Here is an 8,904-nt window from a genome sequence, read left to right on the forward strand (position 1 = left end):
TGATCAAATCATATTCTTGCTCAACGCAAACACCAAATAACATTTATTTAGGTTCAACACTAATCCCGAAAGTATAGGGAGTGTGCGATGATGATCATATCATTCTTGGAACCACTTCCAACACACATCGTCACTTAACCGTTAACCAGTCTCTGTTTATTCTGCAACTCCCGTTTCAAGTTACTACTCTTAGCAACTGAACTAGTATCAAATACCGAGGGGTTGCTATAAACACTAGTAAAGTACACATCAATAACATGTATATCCAATATACCTTTGTTCACCTTGCCATCCTTCTTCCGCCAAATACTCGGGGCAGTTTCGCTTCCAGTGACCAGTCCCTTTGCAGTAGAAGCACTCAGTCTCAGGCTTAGGTATAGACTTGGGTTTCTTGACTTGAGCAGCAACTTGCTTGCCGTTCTTCTTGAAGTTCCCCTTCTATCCCTTTTCCCTTTTCTTGAAACTAGTGGTCTTGTTAACCATCAACACTTGATGCTCTTTCTTGATTTCTACCTTCGTCTATTTCAGCATCACAAAGAGCTTGGGAATCGTTTCCGTTATCCCTTGAATATTATAGTTCATCACGAAGTTCTAGTAACTTGGTGATAGTGACTAGAGAACTTTTTCAATGACTATCTTATCTGGAAGATTAACTCCCACTTGATTCAAGCGATTGTAGTACTCAGACATTCTAAACACATGCTCACTAGTTGAGATATTCTCCTCCATCTTGTAGGCAAAGTACTTGTCAAAATTCTTAAGCCTTTTGACATGGGCATGAGTCTGAAATACTAATTTCAACTCTTGGAACATCTCATGTGCTCCGTGGCGTTTCAAAACCGTCTTTGAAGCCCAGATTCTAATCCGTAAAGCATGGTGCACTAAACTATCAAGTAGTCATCATATCGAGCTTGCCAAACATTCATAACGTCTGCTTTTGCTCCTGCAATCGGTTTGTCACCTAGCGGTGCATCAAGGACATAATTCTTCTGTGCAGTAATGAGGATAATCCTCAAATCACGGATCCAATCCGCATCATTGCTACTAACATCTTTCAACATAGTTTTTCTCTAGGAACATATCAAAAATAAACGGGGAGCTACATCGCAAGCAATTAATCTACAACATAGATATGCAAATACTATCAGGACTAAGTTCATGATAAATTAAAGTTCAATTAATCATATTACTTAAGACCTCCCACTTAGATAGACATCCCTCTAATCATCAAAGTGATCACATGATCCACATCAACTAAACCATGTCCGATCATCACGTGAGATGGAGTAGTTTTCAATGGTGAACATCACTATGTTGATCATATCTAATATATGATTCACGCTCGACCTTTTGGTCTCAAGTGTTCCGAGGCCATATCTGCATATGCTAGGCTCGTCAAGTTTAACCTGAGTATTCCGCGTGTGCAAACTGTCTTGCACCCGTTTTATTTGAACGTAGAGCTTATCACACCCGATCATCACGTGGTGTCTCAGCACGAAGAACTTTCGCAATGGTGCATACTCAGGGAGAACACTTATACTTTGATAATTTAGTGAGGGATCATCTTATAATGCTACCATCAATCAAAGAAAGATAAGATGCATCCATTTATGGCCCGAAGCCAGATCTGGCCCGTTAATTGTTTGCCCAATATTTGGGCCCATTTGCGGCCCGAAGCCAGATCTGGCCCGTTAACTGTTCGCCGAATATTTGGGCCCAACTACAGCCCAATGACTTTCGGCCTGTTAGAGGCCTGATGTAGACATGGGCCCATTTTAGCCCGGTGTGACTTTCGGCCTGGGAATGGCCCGTGCTGCCCATGGGCCATATATGGTCTGACGGGACATCAGGCCCACTAACGGCCTGTGCTAAAGGTGGCAACAGTTGAGCCCAACGTGACTTTGGGCCTGTTAAAGGCCTGTCACGTAATTCGGCCTGTTGATGTCTGTGCTAAGCTTTCGGCCTCTTAAAGGCCCATGATATCAGTGGGCCAACTAAGGCCCGAGATATGTTTCGGCCTGGTAACGGCCCGTGAGCTAACTGGGCCCAAAATGGCCCGGTCTACATTTCGTCCTGCTGAAGGCCCGTCGACGACTAGTGAAAATTGAGGCCCAACATGCATTTTGGCCTGCTAAAGGCCCGTGGTTTCATCTCGGCCGTAATAGGCCAGTACAATATTCAACCTGTTAATGGCCCAACGCTACCTGGGCCAAACTAAGCGCTGGGTCGACAAAAGGCCCAACTAAACTATAGGCCGGTGTAAGTTTGGGCCTGGCGCAATGTGTGAAGGCCCTAATCATTCAGGCCCAAGAAAGACACAGGCCGACCCAATTGTGGCCCGCTAAAAACCTGGCCCGTTAGAGTCATATGTTTCAGTCCGGTCGACTACATCTGATTTTTTTCAGATAGCGAATGATGGCAGTAACTAGTAAGAATTAAGAACAAACCTACTCTATACAATAAAGAAATTACGGCATAGTAACTAAGAATAAACCTACACTATACAATAAAGGATTTAAGGTATATTACATCCACTGGGCATCGAAGTTCGCCACCAGTGATCATAAAGCGCAATGAAGAAGCAGATTACAAAAATTGGGCACCATTGCAGCGTAACAAAATAATACTGAACCGAGACCACTTCCAAGACAGTTCAAGAAAGGTTAGCCTTGCGAGAGAACTGCTGCGCAAGCTGCTGAGCAAGGCTGTGAGACTGGCCTAGCATGTCGGTCATAGCTTCCAGGTGTAGCTGTTTAGCGATGAGGTTCTCATTGGTGTTCTCCGCAATCTTTCTTAGAGATAGGACTTCAAGTCGAAGTTGAGTTGCAAAATGCCTTTCTGCTAGAACTTGGGACTGAAGAAGTTGAACTGATTCAGACAACAAATTCTGTGAGCTTGTCTGACTGTTAGTCTCTGATACGTCCATTTTGCATCATGCTTTTATATCGATATTTATTGCATTATGGGCTGTTATTTCACATTATGTCACAATACTTATGGCTATTCTCTCTCTTATTTTACAAGGTTTACATAAGGAGGGAGAATGCCGACAGCTGGAATTCTAGGCTGGATAAGGAGCAAATATTAGAGACCTATTTTGCACAACTCCAAAAGTCCTGAAACTCCACGGAATACCTTATAATAAATAATGAAAAATCCTCGCCAAAGATGAAGACCAGGGGCCCCGCACCCTTTCCACGAGGGTGGGGGGCGCCCTCCTAGGGCGCGCCCCTACCTCGTGGGCTCCCTGGTGGCTCTCCGATGACCATCTTCTCCTATATGAAGTCTTTCACCGAGAAAAAAATAAGAGGCAACCTTTCGGGATGAAACTCCTCCGCCACGAGGCGAACCTTGGCAGATCCAATCTAGGGCTCTGGCAGAGCTGTTCTGCCGGGGAAACTTCCCTCCCGGAGGGGGAAATCATCGCCATCATCATCACCGATGCTCCTCTCATCGGGAGAGGGCAATCTCCATCAACATCTTCATCAACACCATCTCATCTCAAAACCCTAGTTCATCTCTTGTGTCCAGTTCTTATCTCCAAGTCCGGGATTGGTGCTAGTAGGTTGCTAGTAGTGTTAATTACTCCTTGTAGTTGATGCTAGTTGGTTTAATTGGTGGAAGATCATATGTTTAGATCATTTATGCATATTATTACCCCTATGATTATGAACATGAATATGCTTTGTGAGTAGTTACGTTTGTTCCTGAGGACAAGGGAGAAGTCTTGCTATTAGTAGTCATGTGAATTTGGTATCCGTTCGATATTTTGATGAGATGTATGCTGTCTAGCCTCTAGTGGTGTTATGTGAACGTCGACTACATAACACTTCACCATTATTTGGGCCTAGAGGAAGGCATTGGGAAGTAATAAGTAGATAATGGGTTGCTAGAGTGACATAAGCTTAAACCCTAGTTTATGCGTTGCTTCGTAAGGGGATGATCTGGATCCATATGTTTCATGCTATGGTTAGGTTTACCTTAATACTTTTGTTGTAGTTGCGGATGCTTGCAATAGAGGTTAATCATAAGTGGGATGCTTGTTCAAGTAAGAACAACACCCAAGCACCGGTCCACCCACATGTCAAATTATCAAAGTACCGAACGCGAATCATATGAACGTGATGAAAACTAGCTTGACGATATTCCCATGTGTCCTCGGGAGCACTTTTCCTTTTATAACAGTTTGTCCAGGCTTGTCCTTTGCTACAAAAAGGATTGGGCCACCTTTCTGCACTTTATTTACTTTTGTTACTTGTTGCTCGTTACAAATTATCTTATCACAAAACTATCTGTTACCACTTATTTCAGTACTTGCAGAGAATACCTTGCTGAAAACCGCTTATCATTTACTTCTGCTCCTCGTTGGGTTCGACACTCTTACTTATCGAAAGGACTATGATAGATCCCCTATACTTGTGGGTCATCAAGACTCTTTTCTGGCGCCGTTGCCGGGGAGTGAAGCGCCTTTGGTAGGTGGAATTTGGTAAGGAAAAATTTATATAGTATGCTGAAATTTACTGTCACTTGTTACTATGGAAAGTAATCCTCTGAGGGGCTTGTTCAGGGTATCTTCACCTCGACCAGTAGAGCAAAGAGTTTCTCCTCAACCTACTGAACCTATTGAAAATGAAATTCCTTATGAGTATCCTTCGGGTATGATAGAAAAACTGCTAGCTAATCCTTTTACAGGAGATGGAACAAAGCATCCTGATGAACACCTAATATATGTGGATGAAGTTTGTGGATTATTTAAGCTTGCAGGTATACCCGATGATGTTGCTAAGAATAAGGTCTTCCCTTTATCTTTTAAGGGAGACACATTGATATGGTATAGGCTATGTGATGATACGAGATCATGGAACTATAGAAGATTTAAATTGGAATTTCATCAAAAGTATTACCCTATGCATCTTGTTCATCATGATCACAATTATATATATAATTTTTGGCCTCGTGAAGGAGAAAGCATCGCTCAAGCTTGGGGGAGGCTTAAATCAATGTTATATTCATGCCCCAATCATGAGCTCCCAAGAGAAACAATTCTTCAAAAAATTTATGTTCGGCTTTCTGAAAACAATCGCACCATGCTCGATACTTCTTGTGCGGCTCTTTTATGATGAAGACTATTGGATTTAGATGGGATTTATTGATATATTTGAACGCAACTCTGAAGATTGGGATCTTGACAAAGGTAAGGAGTCAGGTATGACACCTAAGTTTGATTGTGTTAAATCTTTTATGGATACCGATATTTTCCGTAAGTTTAGCACTAAATATGGACTTGATTCTGACATAGTAGCTTCTTTCTGTGAATCTTTTGCTACTTATGTTGATATCCCTAAGGAGAAGTGGTTTAAATATCATCCTCCCGTAGAAGTAAGAGTCGCTGCACCTATTAAAGTTGAAGAAAAGACTGTCACTTATAATGATCCTATTGTTCCTACTTGTTATGTTGAGAAACCACCTTTCCCTGTTAAGATAATGGATCATGCTAAAGCTTCAACTGTGGTTCGTAAAAGCAATATTAGAACTTATATACCTCCTGAGCAAGTTAAAGTAGAACCTACTATTGCTATTGTTAAAGATCTCTTGTCTGATAATATTGATGGGCATGTTATTCAGTTCTGTGGTGAAACTGCTAGAATTGCTAAACCTTGTGCTAAAGATAAAAATAGACATGTGGTACGCATGCCTGTTATTTCTGTTAAAATAGGAGACCATTGTTATCATGGCTTATGTGATATGGGTGCTAGTGCTAGTGCAATACCTATTGACTTATACAAAGAAATTATGCATGACATTGCACCTGTTGAGTTAGAAGAAATTGATGTTACTATTAAACTTTCTAATAGAGATACTATTTCACCAATGGGAATTGTTAGAGATGTTGAAGTCTTGTGTGGGAAAACTAAATATCCTGCTGATTTTCTTGTTCTTGGTTCCCCACAAGATAGCTTTTGTCCCATTATATTTGGTAGACCCTTCTTAAATACTGTTAATGCTACCATAGATTGCACAAGGGATGTTGTTACCGTCGGCTTAGATGATATGACTCATGAGTTTAATTTCTCTAAATTTAGTAAACAACACCGTGAAGAAGAATTGCCTAGTAAGGATGAAATTATTGGTCTTTCTTCTATTGCCGTACCTCCTAGTGATCCTTTAGAACAATATTTGCTAGACCATGAGAATGATATGTTTATGAATGAAAGAAGGGAAATAGATGAAGTATTCTTTAAACAAAAACCTATTCTGAAACACAATTTACCTGTTGAAATCCTAGGGGATCCCCTCCCCCTAAGGGTGATCCCGTGTTTGAATTTAAACCGTTGCCTGATAATCTTAAATATGCTTATCTTCATGAAAAGAAGATATATCCTGTTATTATTAGTGCTAACCTTTCAGAGCATGAAGAAGAAAGATTATTGAAAACTCGGAAGAAGCACCGTGCTGCTATTGGATATACTCTTGATGATCTTAAGGGCATTAGTCCCACTCTATGTCAACATAAAATAAATTTGGAAGCAGATTCCAAACCAGTTCGTGATCCTCAACGACGTCTGAATCCTAAAATGAAAGAAGTGGTAAGAAAAGAAATACTAAAGCTTCTGGAGGCAGGTATAATTTACCCCGTTGCTGATAGCCAGTGGGTAAGTCCTGTTCATTGTGTCCCTAAGAAGGGAGGTATCACTGTTGTTCCTAATGATAAAGATGAATTGATTCCACAAATAATTATTACAGGTTATAGGATGGTGTCTGTGTCAAAACCGGCAGATCTCGGGTAGGGGGTCCCGAACTGTGTGTCTAAGGCGGATGGTAACAGGAGGCAGGGGACACGATGTTTACCCAGGTTTGGGCCCTCTTGATGGAGGTAATACCCTACTCCTGCTTGATTGTGATAATATGAGTAGTACAAGAGTTGATCTACCACGAGATCGAAGAGGCTAAAACCTAGAAGCTAGCCTATGGTATGATTGTTGTTCTTGGTCCTACGGACTAAACCCTCCGATTTATATAGACACTGGAGGGGGCTAGGGTTACACAGAGTCGGTTACAAGGAAGGAGATCTACATATCCGTATTGCCAAGCTTGCCTTCCACACCAAGGAGAGTCCCATCCAGACACGGGACGAAGTCTTCAATCCTGTATCTTCATTGTCCAACAGTCTGGCCAAAGGATATAGTCCGGCTGTCCAGATACCCCCTAATCCAAGACTCCCTCAGTAGCCCCTGAATCAGGCTTCAATGACGATGAGTCTGGCGCGCAGATTGTCTTCGGCATTGCAAGGCGGGTTCCTCCTCCGAATACTTCATAGAAGATTTTGAACACGAGGATCGTGTCCGGCTTTGCAAAACGAGTTCCACATACCACCGTAGAGAGAATAATATTTCCACAAATCTAGTCCACTGAGATACCCCGCAGTGTGACATCACACCACAGCCAGGTCTTTATTTGAAACGTTTTTCATAACCCATCTCAGCATGTTTCGCGAGACGGTTTCCTTGGCACGTCTTGCCGAAGCAGAGATCGTGTCCCCTTTATCACGAGATTCTCATCAATACGGACGTGGGTAACCCAACCGTGCATATGGGTAGGACTCCTAGATCTTAGGCAAGTCCCAAACGGCCACGAGGAGGACGCCTGATATTCACCCTCTTTATAAAGGGGACAAGGCTTTTTCCTCTCGATCTTATTCGAATCCACCTCCCACCTCGAGTTCCAACACCCAAAGCTCAGGTTTAGGCACTTCAGACCTTCAACTATGTCCGGATCCAACCTTCAAGGTCGGTGGATGCCTTCCTCCGTCACGGAGGAGGACATCAAGAAGTTGAGAGAGGCCAGATATCTGACCGTTGAAATTTCGCATCGGCTGCCTGCCCGAGGGCAAGTCGTCCCTACTCCCGAACCCAACAAGAGCGTCGTGTTCGTCTCCCACTTCCTCTGAGGACTAGGCCTCGCTCTGGATCCCTTTGTTAGGGGTCTTATGTTCTATTATGGGCTAGATTTTCACGATCTGGCCCTGGATTCCCTTTTTCACATTTCGTCATTTATTGTCGTATGTGAGGCCTTCCTCCGCATTACCCCTCACTTCGGCATGTGGCACAAGACCTTCGATGTGAAGCCGAAGATGATCGAGGGGCAGCACGCAGCGTGCGGAGGTGCTTCAATAAGCAAAATCGATGACGCTCCATGGCCTGAGGGTAGCTTCCCAGAGGTGTCCGGATTGTGGCAGCAGGAGTGGTTCTACATCACAGCTCCCCGAAGTGCCAAGTGGGTAGCTGCCCCCACCTTTCGCTCAGGCCCCCCACCACAACTAATGTCATGGATCAGCAGGGGGCTGAGCCGAGGTCCAGCCAAAGACGTGCCAATACTTCAAAGCCTAATCTGAGATCTCTTTGAGAGAGATTTCAGTCTGGTTATGGTAGTGCAAGTTATGCTAGTTCGTCGAGTCCAGCCTTGCAAACGCCGTCCCCTTCGCATGTGGGAGTTCAACCCGGAGGGACCACAAGCTATCCAACACTTCCTCGGCATGACGCCCAAGGAGATGTACAAATTGTTCTTCGGACCACAAATAATGTGTCCGGACATCACTGAGGATGCAGGTCTGAGCTGCAATCGCCCGGATACCCAAGTAATTAGCCCCGCATCCGAACACACTGTCCATTTATTTATCGCAACGTCGCCCTAAAAAAGCCGCTCTTTGACCAGGATTGGATAGCGAAGGCAAAGTTGATCAGGTGTCCGGACCCCTCCCTGAGACCTCACAAAATCCTGTGCTAGCCAGGATGCTGGAGATCGCGCCTTATCACGCGCCCTTAGGAGAATATAAAGGGGGGAACAAGGAGGCTAGCGCCTCCGCGAAGGAGGTTAGCCGGGAAGGAGGGACTGAAACTTCCTCTC

Source organism: Triticum aestivum, chromosome 2A (assembly GCF_018294505.1).
Source record: "Triticum aestivum cultivar Chinese Spring chromosome 2A, IWGSC CS RefSeq v2.1, whole genome shotgun sequence".
In the NCBI taxonomy this organism is placed as follows: Eukaryota; Viridiplantae; Streptophyta; class Magnoliopsida; order Poales; family Poaceae; genus Triticum; species Triticum aestivum.